This window comes from Danio rerio, chromosome 11 (genome assembly GCF_052040795.2).
Source record: "Danio rerio strain M-AB ecotype USA chromosome 11, GRCz13ab, whole genome shotgun sequence".
Classification (NCBI taxonomy): Eukaryota; Metazoa; Chordata; class Actinopteri; order Cypriniformes; family Danionidae; genus Danio; species Danio rerio.
The window spans coordinates 16,058,006-16,076,023 of NC_141031.1; positions in this window are offsets into that span (position 1 = coordinate 16,058,006).

An 18,018-nucleotide genomic window follows, 5' to 3' on the forward strand; every position below is an offset into this window, starting at 1 on the left:
CATTCTTTTTTGTTTTAGACAACATTTCATGCACTGTTAAACATGTTAAAGCAAGTTGCAAGTGAAAATCTATGTCTCTGACTGAGTTTGCATTACTGTGATTTGACCTCTCTGCTGGCTGAGATAAGCTCATTTTCAACGTCCAATTCAGAATGTAATAAAACCAGATCCAGCCATAAAAATGCATCATTCTTTTTTGTTTTAGACAACATTTCATGCACTGTTAAACATGTTAAAGCAAGTTGCAAGTGAAAATCTATGTCTCTGACTGAGTTTGCATTACTGTGATTTGACCTATCTGCTGGCTGAGATAAGCTCATTTTCAACGTCCAATTCAGAAAGTGATAAAAACAGATCCAGCCATAAAAAGCATCATTCTTTTTTGTTTTAGACAACATTTCATGCACTGTTAAACATGTTAAAGCAAGTTGCAAGTGAAAATCTATGTCTCTGACTGAGTTTGCATTACTGTGATTTGACCTCTCTGCTGGCTGAGATAAGCTCATTTTCAACGTCCAATTCAGAATGTAATAAAACCAGATCCAGCTATAAAATGCATCATTCTTTTTTGTTTTAGACAACATTTCATGCACTGTTAAACATGTTAAAGCAAGTTGCAAGTGAAAATCTATGTCTCTGACTGAGTTTGCATTACTGTGATTTGACCTCTCTGCTGGCTGAGATAAGCTCATTTTCAACGTCCAATTCAGAATGTAATAAAACCAGATCCAGCCATAAAATGCATCATTCTTTTTTGTTTTAGACATTTCATGCACTGTTAAACATGTTAAAGCAAGTTGCAAGTGAAAATCTATGTCTCTGACTGAGTATGCATTACTGTGATTTGACCTCTCTGCTGGCTGAGATAAGCTCATTTTCAACGTCCAATTCAGAATATAATAAAACCTGATCCAGCTATAAATTGCATCATTCTTTTTTGTTTTAGACAACATTTCATGCACTGTTAAACATGTTAAAGCAAGTTGCAAGTGAAAATCTATGTCTCTGACTGAGTTTGCATTACTGTGATTTGACCTATCTGCTGGCTGAGATAAGCTCATTTTCAACGTCCAATTCAGAAAGTGATAAAAACAGATCCAGCCATAAAAAGCATCATTCTTTTTTGTTTTAGACAACATTTCATGCACTGTTAAACATGTTAAAGCAAGTTGCAAGTGAAAATCTATGTCTCTGACTGAGTTTGCATTACTGTGATTTGACCTCTCTGCTGGCTGAGATAAGCTCATTTTCAACGTCCAATTCAGAATGTGATAAAACCAGATCCAGCTATAAAATGCATCATTCTTTTTTGTTTTAGACAACATTTCATGCACTGTTAAACATGTTAAAGCAAGTTGCAAGTGAAAATCTATGTCTCTGACTGAGTTTGCATTACTGTGATTTGACCTCTCTGCTGGCTGAGATAAGCTCATTTTCAACGTCCAATTCAGAATGTAATAAAACCAGATCCAGCCATAAAATGCATCATTCTTTTTTGTTTTAGACAACATTTCATGCACTGTTAAACATGTTAAAGCAAGTTGCAAGTGAAAATCTATGTCTCTGACTGAGTATGCATTACTGTGATTTGACCTCTCTGCTGGCTGAGATAAGCTCATTTTCAACGTCCAATTCAGAATATAATAAAACCTGATCCAGCTATAAATTGCATCATTCTTTTTTGTTTTAGACAATGTTTCATGCACTGTTAAACATGTTAAAGCAAGTTGCAAGTGAAAATCTATGTCTCTGACTGAGTTTGCATTACTGTGATTTGACCTCTCTGCTGGCTGAGATAAGCTCATTTTCAACGTCCAATTCAGAATGTAATAAAACCTGATCCAGCTATAAAATGCATCATTCTTTTTTGTTTTAGACAACATTTCATGCACTGTTAAACATGTTAAAGCAAGTTGCAAGTGAAAATCTATGTCACTGACTGAGTTTGCATTACTGTGATTTGACCTCTCTGCTGGCTGAGATAAGCTCATTTTCAACGTCCAATTCAGAATGTAATAAAACCAGATCCAGCTATAAAATGCATCATTCTTTTTTGTTTTAGACAACATTTCATGCACTGTTAAACATGTTAAAGCAAGTTGCAAGTGAAAATCTATATCTCTGACTGAGTTTGCATTACTGTGATTTGACCTCTCTGCTGGCTGAGATAAGCTCATTTTCAACGTCCAATTCAGAATGTAATAAAACCAGATCCAGCTATAAAATGCATCATTCTTTTTTGTTTTAGACAACATTTCATGCACTGTTAAACATGTTAAAGCAAGTTGCAAGTGAAAATCTATGTCTCTGACTGAGTTTGCATTACTGTGATTTGACCTCTCTGCTGGCTAAGATAAGCTCATTTTCAACGTCCAATTCAGAATGTAATAAAACCAGATCCAGCCATAAAATGCATCATTCTTTTTTGTTTTAGACAACATTTCATTCACTGTTAAACATGTTAAAGCAAGTTGCAAGTAAAAATGTATGTCTCTGACTGAGTTTGCATTACTGTGATTTGACCTATCTGCTGGCTGAGATAAGCTCATTTTCAACGTCCAATTCAGAAAGTGATAAAAACAGATCCAGCCATAAAATGCATCATTCTTTTTTGTTTTAGACAACATTTCATGCACTGTTAAACATGTTAAAGCAAGTTGCAAGTGAAAATCTATGTCTCTGACTGAGTTTGCATTACTGTGATTTGACCTGTCTGCTGGCTGAGATAAGCTCATTTTCAACGTCCAATTCAGAATGTAATAAAACCAGATCCAGCTATAAAATGCATCATTCTTTTTTGTTTTAGACAACATTTCATGCACTGTTAAACATGTTAAAGCAAGTTGCAAGTGAAAATCTATGTCTCTGACTGAGTTTGCATTACTGTGATTTGACCTCTCTGCTGGCTGAGATAAGCTCATTTTCAACGTCCAATTCAGAATGTAATAAAACCAGATCCAGCCATAAAATGCATCATTCTTTTTTGTTTTAGACAACATTTCATGCACTGTTAAACATGTTAAAGCAAGTTGCAAGTGAAAATCTATGTCTCTGACTGAGTATGCATTACTGTGATTTGACCTCTCTGCTGGCTGAGATAAGCTCATTTTCAACGTCCAATTCAGAATATAATAAAACCAGATCCAGCTATAAAATGCATCATTCTTATTTGTTTTAGACAACATTTCATGCACTGTTAAACATATTAAAGCAAGTTGCAAGTGAAAATCTATGTCTCTGACTGAGTTTGCATTACTGTGATTTGACCTCTCTGCTGGCTGAGATAAGCTCATTTTCAACGTCCAATTCAGAATGTAATAAAACCAGATCCAGCCATAAAATGCATCATTCTTTTTTGTTTTAGACAACATTTCATGCACTGTTAAACATGTTAAAGCAAGTTGCAAGTGAAAATCTATGTCTCTGACTGAGTATGCATTACTGTGATTTGACCTCTCTGCTGGCTGAGATAAGCTCATTTTCAACGTCCAATTCAGAATATAATAAAACCTGATCCAGCTATAAATTGCATCATTCTTTTTTGTTTTACACAACATTTCATGCACTATTAAACATGTTAAAGCAAGTTGCAAGTGAAAATCTATGTCTCTGACTGAGTTTGCATTACTGTGATTTGACCTCTCTGCTGGCTGAGATAAGCTCATTTTCAACGTCCAATTCAGAAAGTGATAAAAACAGATCCAGCCATAAAATGCATCATTCTTTTTTGTTTTAGACAACATTTCATGCACTGTTAAACATGTTAAAGCAAGTTGCAAGTGAAAATCTATGTCACTGACTGAGTTTGCATTACTGTGATTTGACCTCTCTGCTGGCTGAGATAAGCTCATTTTCAACGTCCAATTCAGAAAGTGATAAAAACAGATCCAGCCATAAAATGCATCATTCTTTTTTTGTTTTAGACAACCTTTCATGCACTGTTAAACATGTTAAAGCAAGTTGCAAGTGAAAATCTATGTCTCTGACTGAGTTTGCATTACTGTGATTTGACCTCTCTGCTGGCTGAGATAAGCTCATTTTCAACGTCCAATTCAGAATGTAATAAAACCTGATCCAGCTATAAAATGCATCATTCTTTTTTGTTTTAGACAACATTTCATGCACTGTTAAACATGTTAAAGCAAGTTGCAAGTGAAAATCTATGTCTCTGACTGAGTTTGCATTACTGTGATTTGACCTCTCTGCTGGCTGAGATAAGCTCATTTTCAACAACCAATTCAGAATGTAATAAAACCAGATCCAGCCATAAAATGCATCATTCTTTTTTGTTTTAGACAACATTTCATGCACTGTTAAACATGTTAAAGCAAGTTTCAAGTGAAAATCTATGTCTCTGACTGAGTTTGCATTACTGTGATTTGACCTCTCTGCTGGCTGAGATAAGCTCATTTTCAACGTCCAATTCAGAAAGTGATAAAAACAGATCCAGCCATAAAATGCATCATTCTTTTTTGTTTTAGACAACATTTCATGCACTGTTAAACATGTTAAAGCAAGTTGCAAGTGAAAATCTATGTCTCTGACTGAGTTTGCATTACTGTGATTTGACCTCTCTGCTGGCTGAGATAAGCTCATTTTCAACGTCCAATTCAGAATGTAATAAAACCTGATCCAGCTATAAAATGCATCATTCTTTTTTGTTTTAGACAACATTTCATGCACTGTTAAACATGTTAAAGCAAGTTGCAAATGAAAATTTATGTCTCTGACTGAGTTTGCATTACTGTGATTTGACCTCTCTGCTGGCTGAGATAAGCTCATTTTCAACGTCCAATTCAGAATGTAATAAAACCTGATCCAGCTATAAAATGCATCATTCTTTTTTGTTTTAGACAACATTTCATGCACTGTTAAACATGTTAAAGCAAGTTGCAAGTGAAAATCTATGTCTCTGACTGAGTTTGCATTACTGTGATTTGACCTCTCTGCTGGCTGAGATAAGCTCATTTTCAACGTCCAATTCAGAATGTAATAAAACCAGATCCAGCTATAAAATGCATCATTCTTTTTTGTTTTAGACAACATTTCATGCACTGTTAAACATGTTAAAGCAAGTTGCAAGTGAAAATCTATGTCTCTGACTGAGTTTGCATTACTGTGATTTGACCTCTCTGCTGGCTGAGATAAGCTCATTTTCAACGTCCAATTCAGAAAGTGATAAAAACAGATCCAGCCATAAAATGCATCATTCTTTTTTTGTTTTAGACAACCTTTCATGCACTGTTAAACATGTTAAAGCAAGTTGCAAGTGAAAATCTATGTCTCTGACTGAGTTTGCATTACTGTGATTTGACCTCTCTGCTGGCTGAGATAAGCTCATTTTCAACGTCCAATTCAGAATGTAATAAAACCTGATCCAGCTATAAAATGCATCATTCTTTTTTGTTTTAGACAACATTTCATGCACTGTTAAACATGTTAAAGCAAGTTGCAAGTGAAAATCTATGTCTCTGACTGAGTTTGCATTACTGTGATTTGACCTCTCTGCTGGCTGAGATAAGCTCATTTTCAACAACCAATTCAGAATGTAATAAAACCAGATCCAGCCATAAAATGCATCATTCTTTTTTGTTTTAGACAACATTTCATGCACTGTTAAACATGTTAAAGCAAGTTTCAAGTGAAAATCTATGTCTCTGACTGAGTTTGCATTACTGTGATTTGACCTCTCTGCTGGCTGAGATAAGCTCATTTTCAACGTCCAATTCAGAAAGTGATAAAAACAGATCCAGCCATAAAATGCATCATTCTTTTTTGTTTTAGACAACATTTCATGCACTGTTAAACATGTTAAAGCAAGTTGCAAGTGAAAATCTATGTCTCTGACTGAGTTTGCATTACTGTGATTTGACCTCTCTGCTGGCTGAGATAAGCTCATTTTCAACGTCCAATTCAGAATGTAATAAAACCTGATCCAGCTATAAAATGCATCATTCTTTTTTGTTTTAGACAACATTTCATGCACTGTTCAACATGTTAAAGCAAGTTGCAAATGAAAATTTATGTCTCTGACTGAGTTTGCATTACTGTGATTTGACCTCTCTGCTGGCTGAGATAAGCTCATTTTCAACGTCCAATTCAGAAAGTGATAAAAACAGATCCAGCCATAAAATGCATCATTCTTTTTTGTTTTAGACAACATTTCATGCACTGTTAAACATGTTAAAGCAAGTTGCAAGTGAAAATCTATGTCTCTGACTGAGTTTGCATTACTGTGATTTGACCTCTCTGCTGGCTGAGATAAGCTCATTTTCAACGTCCAATTCAGAATGTAATAAAACCAGATCCAGCTATAAAATGCATCATTCTTTTTTGTTTTAGACAACATTTCATGCACTGTTAAACATGTTAAAGCAAGTTGCAAGTGAAAATCTATGTCTCTGACTGAGTTTGCATTACTGTGATTTGACCTCTCTGCTGGCTGAGATAAGCTCATTTTCAACGTCCAATTCAGAATGTAATAAAACCTGATCCAGCTATAAAATGCATCATTCTTTTTTGTTTTAGACAACATTTCATGCACTGTTAAACATGTTAAAGCAAGTTGCAAGTGAAAATCTATGTCTCTGACTGAGTTTGCATTACTGTGATTTGACCTCTCTGCTGGCTGAGATAAGCTCATTTTCAACGTCCAATTCAGAATGTAACAAAACCAGATCCAGCCATAAAAATGCATCATTCTTTTTTGTTTTAGACAACATTTCATGCACTGTTAAACATGTTAAAGCAAGTTGCAAGTGAAAATCTATGTCTCTGACTGAGTTTGCATTACTGTGATTTGACCTATCTGCTGGCTGAGATAAGCTCATTTTCAACGTCCAATTTAGAAAGTGATAAAAACAGATCCAGCCATAAAAAGCATCATTCTTTTTTGTTTTAGACAACATTTCATGCACTGTTAAACATGTTAAAGCAAGTTGCAAGTGAAAATCTATGTCTCTGACTGAGTTTGCATTACTGTGATTTGACCTCTCTGCTGGCTGAGATAAGCTCATTTTCAACGTCCAATTCAGAATGTAATAAAACCAGATCCAGCTATAAAATGCATCATTCTTTTTTGTTTTAGACAACATTTCATGCACTGTTAAACATGTTAAAGCAAGTTGCAAGTGAAAATCTATGTCTCTGACTGAGTTTGCATTACTGTGATTTGACCTCTCTGCTGGCTGAGATAAGCTCATTTTCAACGTCCAATTCAAAATGTAATAAAACCAGATCCAGCCATAAAATGCATCATTCTTTTTTGTTTTAGACAACATTTCATGCACTGTTAAACATGTTAAAGCAAGTTGCAAGTGAAAATCTATGTCTCTGACTGAGTATGCATTACTGTGATTTGACCTCTCTGCTGGCTGAGATAAGCTCATTTTCAACGTCCAATTCAGAATATAATAAAACCTGATCCAGCTATAAATTGCATCATTCTTTTTTGTTTTAGACAACATTTCATGCACTGTTAAACATGTTAAAGCAAGTTGCAAGTGAAAATCTATGTCTCTGACTGAGTTTGCATTACTGTGATTTGACCTCTCTGCTGGCTGAGATAAGCTCATTTTCAACGTCCAATTCAGAAAGTGATAAAAACAGATCCAGCCATAAAATGCATCATTCTTTTTTGTTTTAGACAACATTTCATGCACTGTTAAACATGTTAAAGCAAGTTGCAAGTGAAAATCTATGTCTCTGACTGAGTTTGCATTACTGTGATTTGACCTCTCTGCTGGCTGAGATAAGCTCATTTTCAACGTCCAATTCAGAATGTAATAAAACCAGATCCAGCTATAAAATGCATCATTCTTTTTTGTTTTAGACAACATTTCATGCACTGTTAAACATGTTAAAGCAAGTTGCAAGTGAAAATCTATGTCTCTGACTGAGTTTGCATTACTGTGATTTGACCTCTCTGCTGGCTGAGATAAGCTCATTTTCAACGTCCAATTCAGAATGTAATAAAACCAGATCCAGCCATAAAATGCATCATTCTTTTTTGTTTTAGACAACATTTCATGCACTGTTAAACATGTTAAAGCAAGTTGCAAGTGAAAATCTATGTCTCTGACTGAGTTTGCATTACTGTGATTTGACCTCTCTGCTGGCTGAGATAAGCTCATTTTCAACGTCCAATTCAGAATGTAATAAAACCTGATCCAGCTATAAAATGCATCATTCTTTTTTGTTTTAGACAACATTTCATGCACTGTTAAACATGTTAAAGCAAGTTGCAAGTGAAAATCTATGTCTCTGACTGAGTTTGCATTACTGTGATTTGACCTCTCTGCTGGCTGAGATAAGCTCATTTTCAACGTCCAATTCAGAATGTAATAAAACCAGATCCAGCCATAAAATGCATCATTCTTTTTTGTTTTAGACAACATTTCATGCACTGTTAAACATGTTAAAGCAAGTTGCAAGTGAAAATCTATGTCTCTGACTGAGTTTGCATTACTGTGATTTGACCTCTCTGCTGGCTGAGATAAGCTCATTTTCAACGTCCAATTCAGAAAGTGATAAAAACAGATCCAGCCATAAAATGCATCATTCTTTTTTGTTTTAGACAACATTTCATGCACTGTTAAACATGTTAAAGCAAGTTGCAAGTGAAAATCTATGTCTCTGACTGAGTTTGCATTACTGTGATTTGACCTCTCTGCTGGCTGAGATAAGCTCATTTTCAACGTCCAATTCAGAAAGTGATAAAAACAGATCCAGCCATAAAATGCATCATTCTTTTTTGTTTTAGACAACATTTCATGCACTGTTAAACATGTTAAAGCAAGTTGCAAGTGAAAATCTATGTCTCTGACTGAGTTTGCATTACTGTGATTTGACCTCTCTGCTGGCTGAGATAAGCTCATTTTCAACGTCCAATTCAGAATGTAATAAAACCTGATCCAGCTATAAAATGCATCATTCTTTTTTGTTTTAGACAACATTTCATGCACTGTTAAACATGTTAAAGCAAGTTGCAAGTGAAAATCTATGTCTCTGACTGAGTTTGCATTACTGTGATTTGACCTCTCTGCTGGCTGAGATAAGCTCATTTTCAACGTCCAATTCAGAAAGTGATAAAAACAGATCCAGCCATAAAATGCATCATTCTTTTTTGTTTTAGACAACATTTCATGCACTGTTAAACATGTTAAAGCAAGTTGCAAGTGAAAATCTATGTCTCTGACTGAGTTTGCATTACTGTGATTTGACCTCTCTGCTGGCTGAGATAAGCTCATTTTCAACGTCCAATTCAGAATGTAATAAAACCTGATCCAGCTATAAAATGCATCATTCTTTTTTGTTTTAGACAACATTTCATGCACTGTTAAACATGTTAAAGCAAGTTGCAAATGAAAATTTATGTCTCTGACTGAGTTTGCATTACTGTGATTTGACCTCTCTGCTGGCTGAGATAAGCTCATTTTCAACGTCCAATTCAGAAAGTGATAAAAACAGATCCAGCCATAAAATGCATCATTCTTTTTTGTTTTAGACAACATTTCATGCACTGTTAAACATGTTAAAGCAAGTTGCAAGTGAAAATCTATGTCTCTGACTGAGTTTGCATTACTGTGATTTGACCTCTCTGCTGGCTGAGATAAGCTCATTTTCAACGTCCAATTCAGAAAGTGATAAAAACAGATCCAGCCATAAAATGCATCATTCTTTTTTGTTTTAGACAACATTACATGCACTGTTAAACATGTTAAAGCAAGTTGCAAGTGAAAATCTATGTCTCTGACTGAGTTTGCATTACTGTGATTTGACCTCTCTGCTGGCTGAGATAAGCTCATTTTCAACGTCCAATTCAGAATGTAATAAAACCAGATCCAGCTATAAAATGCATCATTCTTTTTTGTTTTAGACAACATTTCATGCACTGTTAAACATGTTAAAGCAAGTTGCAAGTGAAAATCTATGTCTCTGACTGAGTTTGCATTACTGTGATTTGACCTCTCTGCTGGCTGAGATAAGCTCATTTTCAACGTCCAATTCAGAATGTAATAAAACCAGATCCAGCTATAAAATGCATCATTCTTTTTTGTTTTAGACAACATTTCATGCACTGTTAAACATGTTAAAGCAAGTTGCAAGTGAAAATCTATGTCTCTGACTGAGTATGCATTACTGTGATTTGACCTCTCTGCTGGCTGAGATAAGCTCATTTTCAACGTCCAATTCAGAATGTGATAAAAACAGATCCAGCCATAAAATGGATCATTCTTTATTGTTTTAGACAACATTTCATGCACTGTTAAACATGTTAAAGCAAGTTGCAAGTGAAAATCAATGTCTCTGACTGAGTTTGCATTACTGTGATTTGACCTCTCTGCTGGCTGAGATAAGCTCATTTTCAACGTCCAATTCAGAATGTAATAAAACCAGATCCAGCTATAAAATGGATCATTCTTTTTTGTTTTAGACAACATTTCATGCACTGTTAAACATGTTAAAGCAAGTTGCAAGTGAAAATCTATGTCTCTGACTGAGTTTGCATTACTGTGATTTGACCTCTCTGCTGGCTGAGATAAGCTCATTTTCAACGTCCAATTCAGAAAGTGATAAAAAACAGATCCAGCCATAAAATGGATCATTCTTTTTTTGTTTTAGACAACATTTCATGCACTGTTAAACATGTTAAAGCAAGTTGCAAGTGAAAATCAATGTCTCTGACTGAGTTTGCATTACTGTGATTTGACCTCTCTGCTGGCTGAGATAAGCTCATTTTCAACGTCCAATTCAGAATGTAATAAAACCAGATCCAGCTATAAAATGCATCATTCTTTTTTGTTTTAGACAACATTTCATGCACTGTTAAACATGTTAAAGCAAGTTGCAAGTGAAAAACTATGTCTCTGACTGAGTTTGCATTACTGTGATTTGACCTCTCTGCTGGCTGAGATAAGCTAATTTTCAACGTCCAATTCAGAATGTAATAAAACCAGATCCAGCTATAAAATGGATCATTCTTTTTTGTTTTAGACAACATTTCATGCACTGTTAAACATGTTAAAGCAAGTTGCAAGTGAAAATCTATGTCTCTGACTGAGTTTGCATTACTGTGATTTGACCTCTCTGCTGGCTGAGATAAGCTCATTTTCAACGTCCAATTCAGAATGTAATAAAACCAGATCCAGCTATAAAATGCATCATTCTTTTTTGTTTTAGACAACATTTCATGCACTGTTAAACATTTTAAAGCAAGTTGCAAGTGAAAATCTATGTCTCTGACTGAGTTTGCATTACTGTGATTTGACCTCTCTGCTGGCTGAGATAAGCTCATTTTCAACGTCCAATTCAGAATGTAATAAAACCAGATCCAGCTATAAAATGCATCATTCTTTTTTGTTTTAGACAACATTTCATGCACTGTTAAACATGTTAAAGCAAGTTGCAAGTGAAAATCTATGTCTCTGACTGAGTTTGCATTACTGTGATTTGACCTCTCTGCTGGCTGAGATAAGCTCATTTTCAACGTCCAATTCAGAATGTAATAAAACCAGATCCAGCTATAAAATGGATCATTCTTTTTTGTTTTAGACAACATTTCATGCACTGTTAAACATGTTAAAGCAAGTTGCAAGTGAAAATCTATGTCTCTGACTGAGTTTGCATTACTGTGATTTGACCTCTCTGCTGGCTGAGATAAGCTCATTTTCAACGTCCAATTCAGAATGTAATAAAACCAGATCCAGCTATAAAATGCATCATTCTTTTTTGTTTTAGACAACATTTCATGCACTGTTAAACATTTTAAAGCAAGTTGCAAGTGAAAATCTATGTCTCTGACTGAGTTTGCATTACTGTGATTTGACCTCTCTGCTGGCTGAGATAAGCTCATTTTCAACGTCCAATTCAGAATGTAATAAAACCAGATCCAGCTATAAAATGCATCATTCTTTTTTGTTTTAGACAACATTTCATGCACTGTTAAACATGTTAAAGCAAGTTGCAAGTGAAAATCTATGTCTCTGACTGAGTTTGCATTACTGTGATTTGACCTCTCTGCTGGCTGAGATAAGCTCATTTTCAACGTCCAATTCAGAATGTGATAAAAACAGATCCAGCCATAAAATGGATCATTCTTTTTTGTTTTAGACAACATTTCATGCACTGTTAAACATGTTAAAGCAAGTTGCAAGTGAAAATCTATGTCTCTGACTGAGTTTGCATTACTGTGATTTGACCTCTCTGCTGGCTGAGATAAGCTCATTTTCAACGTCCAATTCAGAATGTAATAAAACCAGATCCAGCCATAAAATGCATCATTCTTTTTTGTTTTAGACAACATTTCATGCACTGTTAAACATGTTAAAGCAAGTTGCAAGTGAAAATCTATGTCTCTGACTGAGTTTGCATTACTGTGATTTGACCTCTCTGCTGGCTGAGATAAGCTCATTTTCAACGTCCAATTCAGAAAGTGATAAAAAACAGATCCAGCCATAAAATGGATCATTCTTTTTTGTTTTAAACAACATTTCATGCACTGTTAAACATGTTAAAGCAAGTTGCAAGTGAAAATCAATGTCTCTGACTGAGTTTGCATTACTGTGATTTGACCTCTCTGCTGGCTGAGATAAGCTCATTTTCAACGTCCAATTCAGAATGTAATAAAACCAGATCCAGCTATAAAATGCATCATTCTTTTTTGTTTTAGACAACATTTCATGCACTGTTAAACATGTTAAAGCAAGTTGCAAGTGAAAAACTATGTCTCTGACTGAGTTTGCATTACTGTGATTTGACCTCTCTGCTGGCTGAGATAAGCTAATTTTCAACGTCCAATTCAGAATGTAATAAAACCAGATCCAGCTATAAAATGGATCATTCTTTTTTTTTTTTAGACAACATTTCATGCACTGTTAAACATGTTAAAGCAAGTTGCAAGTGAAAATCTATGTCTCTGACTGAGTTTGCATTACTGTGATTTGACCTCTCTGCTGGCTGAGATAAGCTCATTTTCAACGTCCAATTCAGAATGTAATAAAACCAGATCCAGCTATAAAATGCATCATTCTTTTTTGTTTTAGACAACATTTCATGCACTGTTAAACATTTTAAAGCAAGTTGCAAGTGAAAATCTATGTCTCTGACTGAGTTTGCATTACTGTGATTTGACCTCTCTGCTGGCTGAGATAAGCTCATTTTCAACGTCCAATTCAGAATGTAATAAAACCAGATCCAGCTATAAAATGGATCATTCTTTTTTGTTTTAGACAACATTTCATGCACTGTTAAACATGTTAAAGCAAGTTGCAAGTGAAAATCTATGTCTCTGACTGAGTTTGCATTACTGTGATTTGACCTCTCTGCTGGCTGAGATAAGCTCATTTTCAACGTCCAATTCAGAATGTAATAAAACCAGATCCAGCTATAAAATGCATCATTCTTTTTTGTTTTAGACAACATTTCATGCACTGTTAAACATTTTAAAGCAAGTTGCAAGTGAAAATCTATGTCTCTGACTGAGTTTGCATTACTGTGATTTGACCTCTCTGCTGGCTGAGATAAGCTCATTTTCAACGTCCAATTCAGAATGTAATAAAACCAGATCCAGCTATAAAATGCATCATTCTTTTTTGTTTTAGACAACATTTCATGCACTGTTAAACATGTTAAAGCAAGTTGCAAGTGAAAATCTATGTCTCTGACTGAGTTTGCATTACTGTGATTTGACCTCTCTGCTGGCTGAGATAAGCTCATTTTCAACGTCCAATTCAGAATGTGATAAAAACAGATCCAGCCATAAAATGGATCATTCTTTTTTGTTTTAGACAACATTTCATGCACTGTTAAACATGTTAAAGCAAGTTGCAAGTGAAAATCTATGTCTCTGACTGAGTTTGCATTACTGTGATTTGACCTCTCTGCTGGCTGAGATAAGCTCATTTTCAACGTCCAATTCAGCATGTAATAAAACCAGATCCAGCTATAAAATGCATCATTCTTTTTTGTTTTAGACAACATTTCATGCACTGTTAAACATGTTAAAGCAAGTTGCAAGTGAAAATCTATGTCTCTGACTGAGTTTGCATTACTGTGATTTGACCTCTCTGCTGGCTGAGATAAGCTCATTTTCAACGTCCAATTCAGAAAGTGATAAAAAAACAGATCCAGCCATAAAATGGATCATTCTTTTTTGTTTTAGACAACATTTCATGCACTGTTAAACATGTTAAAGCAAGTTGCAAGTGAAAATCTATGTCTCTGACTGAGTTTGCATTACTGTGATTTGACCTCTCTGCTGGCTGAGACAAGCTCATTTGCAACGTCCAATTCAGAAAGTGATAAAAAACAGATCCGGCCATAAAATGCATCATTCTTTTTTATTTTAGACAACATTTCATGCACTGTTAAACATGTTAAAGCAAGTTGCAAGTGAAAATCTATGTCTCTGACTGAGTATGCATTACTGTGATTTGACCTCTCTGCTGGCTGAGATAAGCTCATTTTCAACGTCCAATTCAGAATATAATAAAACCTGATCCAGCTATAAAATGCATCATTCTTTTTGTTTTAGACAACATTTCATGCACTGTTAAACATGTTAAAGCAAGTTGCAAGTGAAAATCTATGTCTCTGACTGAGTTTGCATTACTGTGATTTGACCTCTCTGCTGGCTGAGATAAGCTCATTTTCAACGTCCAATTCAGAAAGTGATAAAAACAGATCCAGCCATAAAATGCATCATTCTTTTTTGTTTTAGACAACATTTCATGCACTGTTAAACATGTTAAAGCAAGTTGCAAGTGACAATCTATGTCTCTGACTGAGTTTGCATTACTGTGATTTGACCTGTCTGCTGGCTGAGATAAGCTCATTTTCAACGTCCAATTCAGAATGTAATAAAACCAGATCCAGCTATAAAATGCATCATTCTTATTTGTTTTAGACAACATTTCATGCACTGTTAAACATGTTAAAGCAAGTTGCAAGTGAAAATCTATGTCTCTGACTGAGTTTGCATTACTGTGATTTGACCTCTCTGCTGGCTGAGATAAGCTCATTTTCAACGTCCAATTCAGAATGTAATAAAACCAGATTCAGCTATAAAATGCATCATTCTTTTTTGTTTTAGACAACATTTCATGCACTGTTAAACATGTTAAAGCAAGTTGCAAGTGAAAATCTATGTCTCTGACTGAGTTTGCATTACTGTGATTTGACCTCTCTGCTGGCTGAGATAAGCTCATTTTCAACGTCCAATTCAGAATGTAATAAAACCAGATCCAGCCATAAAATGCATCATTCTTTTTTGTTTTAGACAACATTTCATGCACTGTTAAACATGTTAAAGCAAGTTGCAAGTGAAAATCTATGTCTCTGACTGAGTATGCATTACTGTGATTTGACCTCTCTGCTGGCTGAGATAAGCTCATTTTCAACGTCCAATTCAGAATATAATAAAACCAGATCCAGCTATAAAATGCATCATTCTTATTTGTTTTAGACAACATTTCATGCACTGTTAAACATATTAAAGCAAGTTGCAAGTGAAAATCTATGTCTCTGACTGAGTTTGCATTACTGTGATTTGACCTCTCTGCTGGCTGAGATAAGCTCATTTTCAACGTCCAATTCAGAATGTAATAAAACCAGATCCAGCCATAAAATGCATCATTCTTTTTTGTTTTAGACAACATTTCATGCACTGTTAAACATGTTAAAGCAAGTTGCAAGTGAAAATCTATGTCTCTGACTGAGTATGCATTACTGTGATTTGACCTCTCTGCTGGCTGAGATAAGCTCATTTTCAACGTCCAATTCAGAATATAATAAAACCTGATCCAGCTATAAATTGCATCATTCTTTTTTGTTTTACACAACATTTCATGCACTGTTAAACATGTTAAAGCAAGTTGCAAGTGAAAATCTATGTCTCTGACTGAGTTTGCATTACTGTGATTTGACCTCTCTGCTGGCTGAGATAGGCTAATTTTCAACAACCAATTCAGAATGTAATAAAACCAGATCCAGCCATAAAATGCATCATTCTTTTTTGTTTTAGACAACATTTCATGCACTGTTAAACATGTTAAAGCAAGTTTCAAGTGAAAATCTATGTCTCTGACTGAGTTTGCATTACTGTGATTTGACCTCTCTGCTGGCTGAGATAAGCTCATTTTCAACGTCCAATTCAGAAAGTGATAAAAACAGATCCAGCCATAAACTGCATCATTCTTTTTTGTTTTAGACAACATTTCATGCACTGTTAAACATGTTAAAGCAAGTTGCAAGTGAAAATCTATGTCTCTGACTGAGTTTGCATTACTGTGATTTGACCTCTCTGCTGGCTGAGATAAGCTCATTTTCAACGTCCAATTCAGAATGTAATAAAACCAGATCCAGCTATAAAATGCATCATTCTTTTTTGTTTTAGACAACATTTCATGCACTGTTAAACATGTTAAAGCAAGTTGCAAGTGAAAATCTATGTCTCTGACTGAGTTTGCATTACTGTGATTTGACCTCTCTGCTGGCTGAGATAAGCTCATTTTCAACGTCCAATTCAGAATGTAATAAAACCAGATCCAGCCATAAAATGCATCATTCTTTTTTGTTTTAGACAACATTTCATGCACTGTTAAACATGTTAAAGCAAGTTGCAAGTGAAAATCTATGTCTCTGACTGAGTATGCATTACTGTGATTTGACCTTTCTGCTGGCTGAGATAAGCTCATTTTCAACGTCCAATTCAGAATATAATAAAACCTGATCCAGCTATAAAATGCATCATTCTTTTTTGTTTTAGACAACATTTCATGCACTGTTAAACATGTTAAAGCAAGTTGCAAGTGAAAATCTATGTCTCTGACTGAGTTTGCATTACTGTGATTTGACCTCTCTGCTGGCTGAGATAAGCTAATTTTCAACGTCCAATTCAGAAAGTGATAAAAACAGATCCAGCCATAAAATGCATCATTCTTTTTTATTTTAGACAACATTTCATGCACTGTTAAACATGTTAAAGCAAGTTGCAAGTGAAAATCTATGTCTCTGACTGAGTTTGCATTACTGTGATTTGACCTCTCTGCTGGCTGAGATAAGCTCATTTTCAACGTCCAATTCAGAATGTAATAAAACCAGATCCAGCTATAAAATGCATCATTCTTTTTTGTTTTAGACAACATTTCATGCACTGTTAAACATGTTAAAGCAAGTTGCAAGTGAAAATCTATGTCTCTGACTGAGTTTGCATTACTGTGATTTGACCTCTCTGCTGGCTGAGATAAGCTCATTTTCAACGTCCAATTCAGAAAGTGATAAAAACAGATCCAGCCATAAAATGCATCATTCTTTTTTTGTTTTAGACAACCTTTCATGCACTGTTAAACATGTTAAAGCAAGTTGCAAGTGAAAATCTATGTCTCTGACTGAGTTTGCATTACTGTGATTTGACCTCTCTGCTGGCTGAGATAAGCTCATTTTCAACGTCCAATTCAGAATGTAATAAAACCTGATCCAGCTATAAAATGCATCATTCTTTTTTGTTTTAGACAACATTTCATGCACTGTTAAACATGTTAAAGCAAGTTGCAAGTGAAAATCTATGTCTCTGACTGAGTTTGCATTACTGTGATTTGACCTCTCTGCTGGCTGAGATAAGCAAATTTTCAACAACCAATTCAGAATGTAATAAAACCAGATCCAGCCATAAAATGCATCATTCTTTTTTGTTTTAGACAACATTTCATGCACTGTTAAACATGTTAAAGCAAGTTGCAAGTGAAAATCTATGTCTCTGACTGAGTTTGCATTACTGTGATTTGACCTCTCTGCTGGCTGAGATAAGCTCATTTTCAACGTCCAATTCAGAAAGTGATAAAAACAGATCCAGCCATAAAATGCATCATTCTTTTTTGTTTTAGACAACATTTCATGCACTGTTAAACATGTTAAAGCAAGTTGCAAGTGAAAATCTATGTCTCTGACTGAGTTTGCATTACTGTGATTTGACCTCTCTGCTGGCTGAGATAAGCTCATTTTCAACGTCCAATTCAGAAT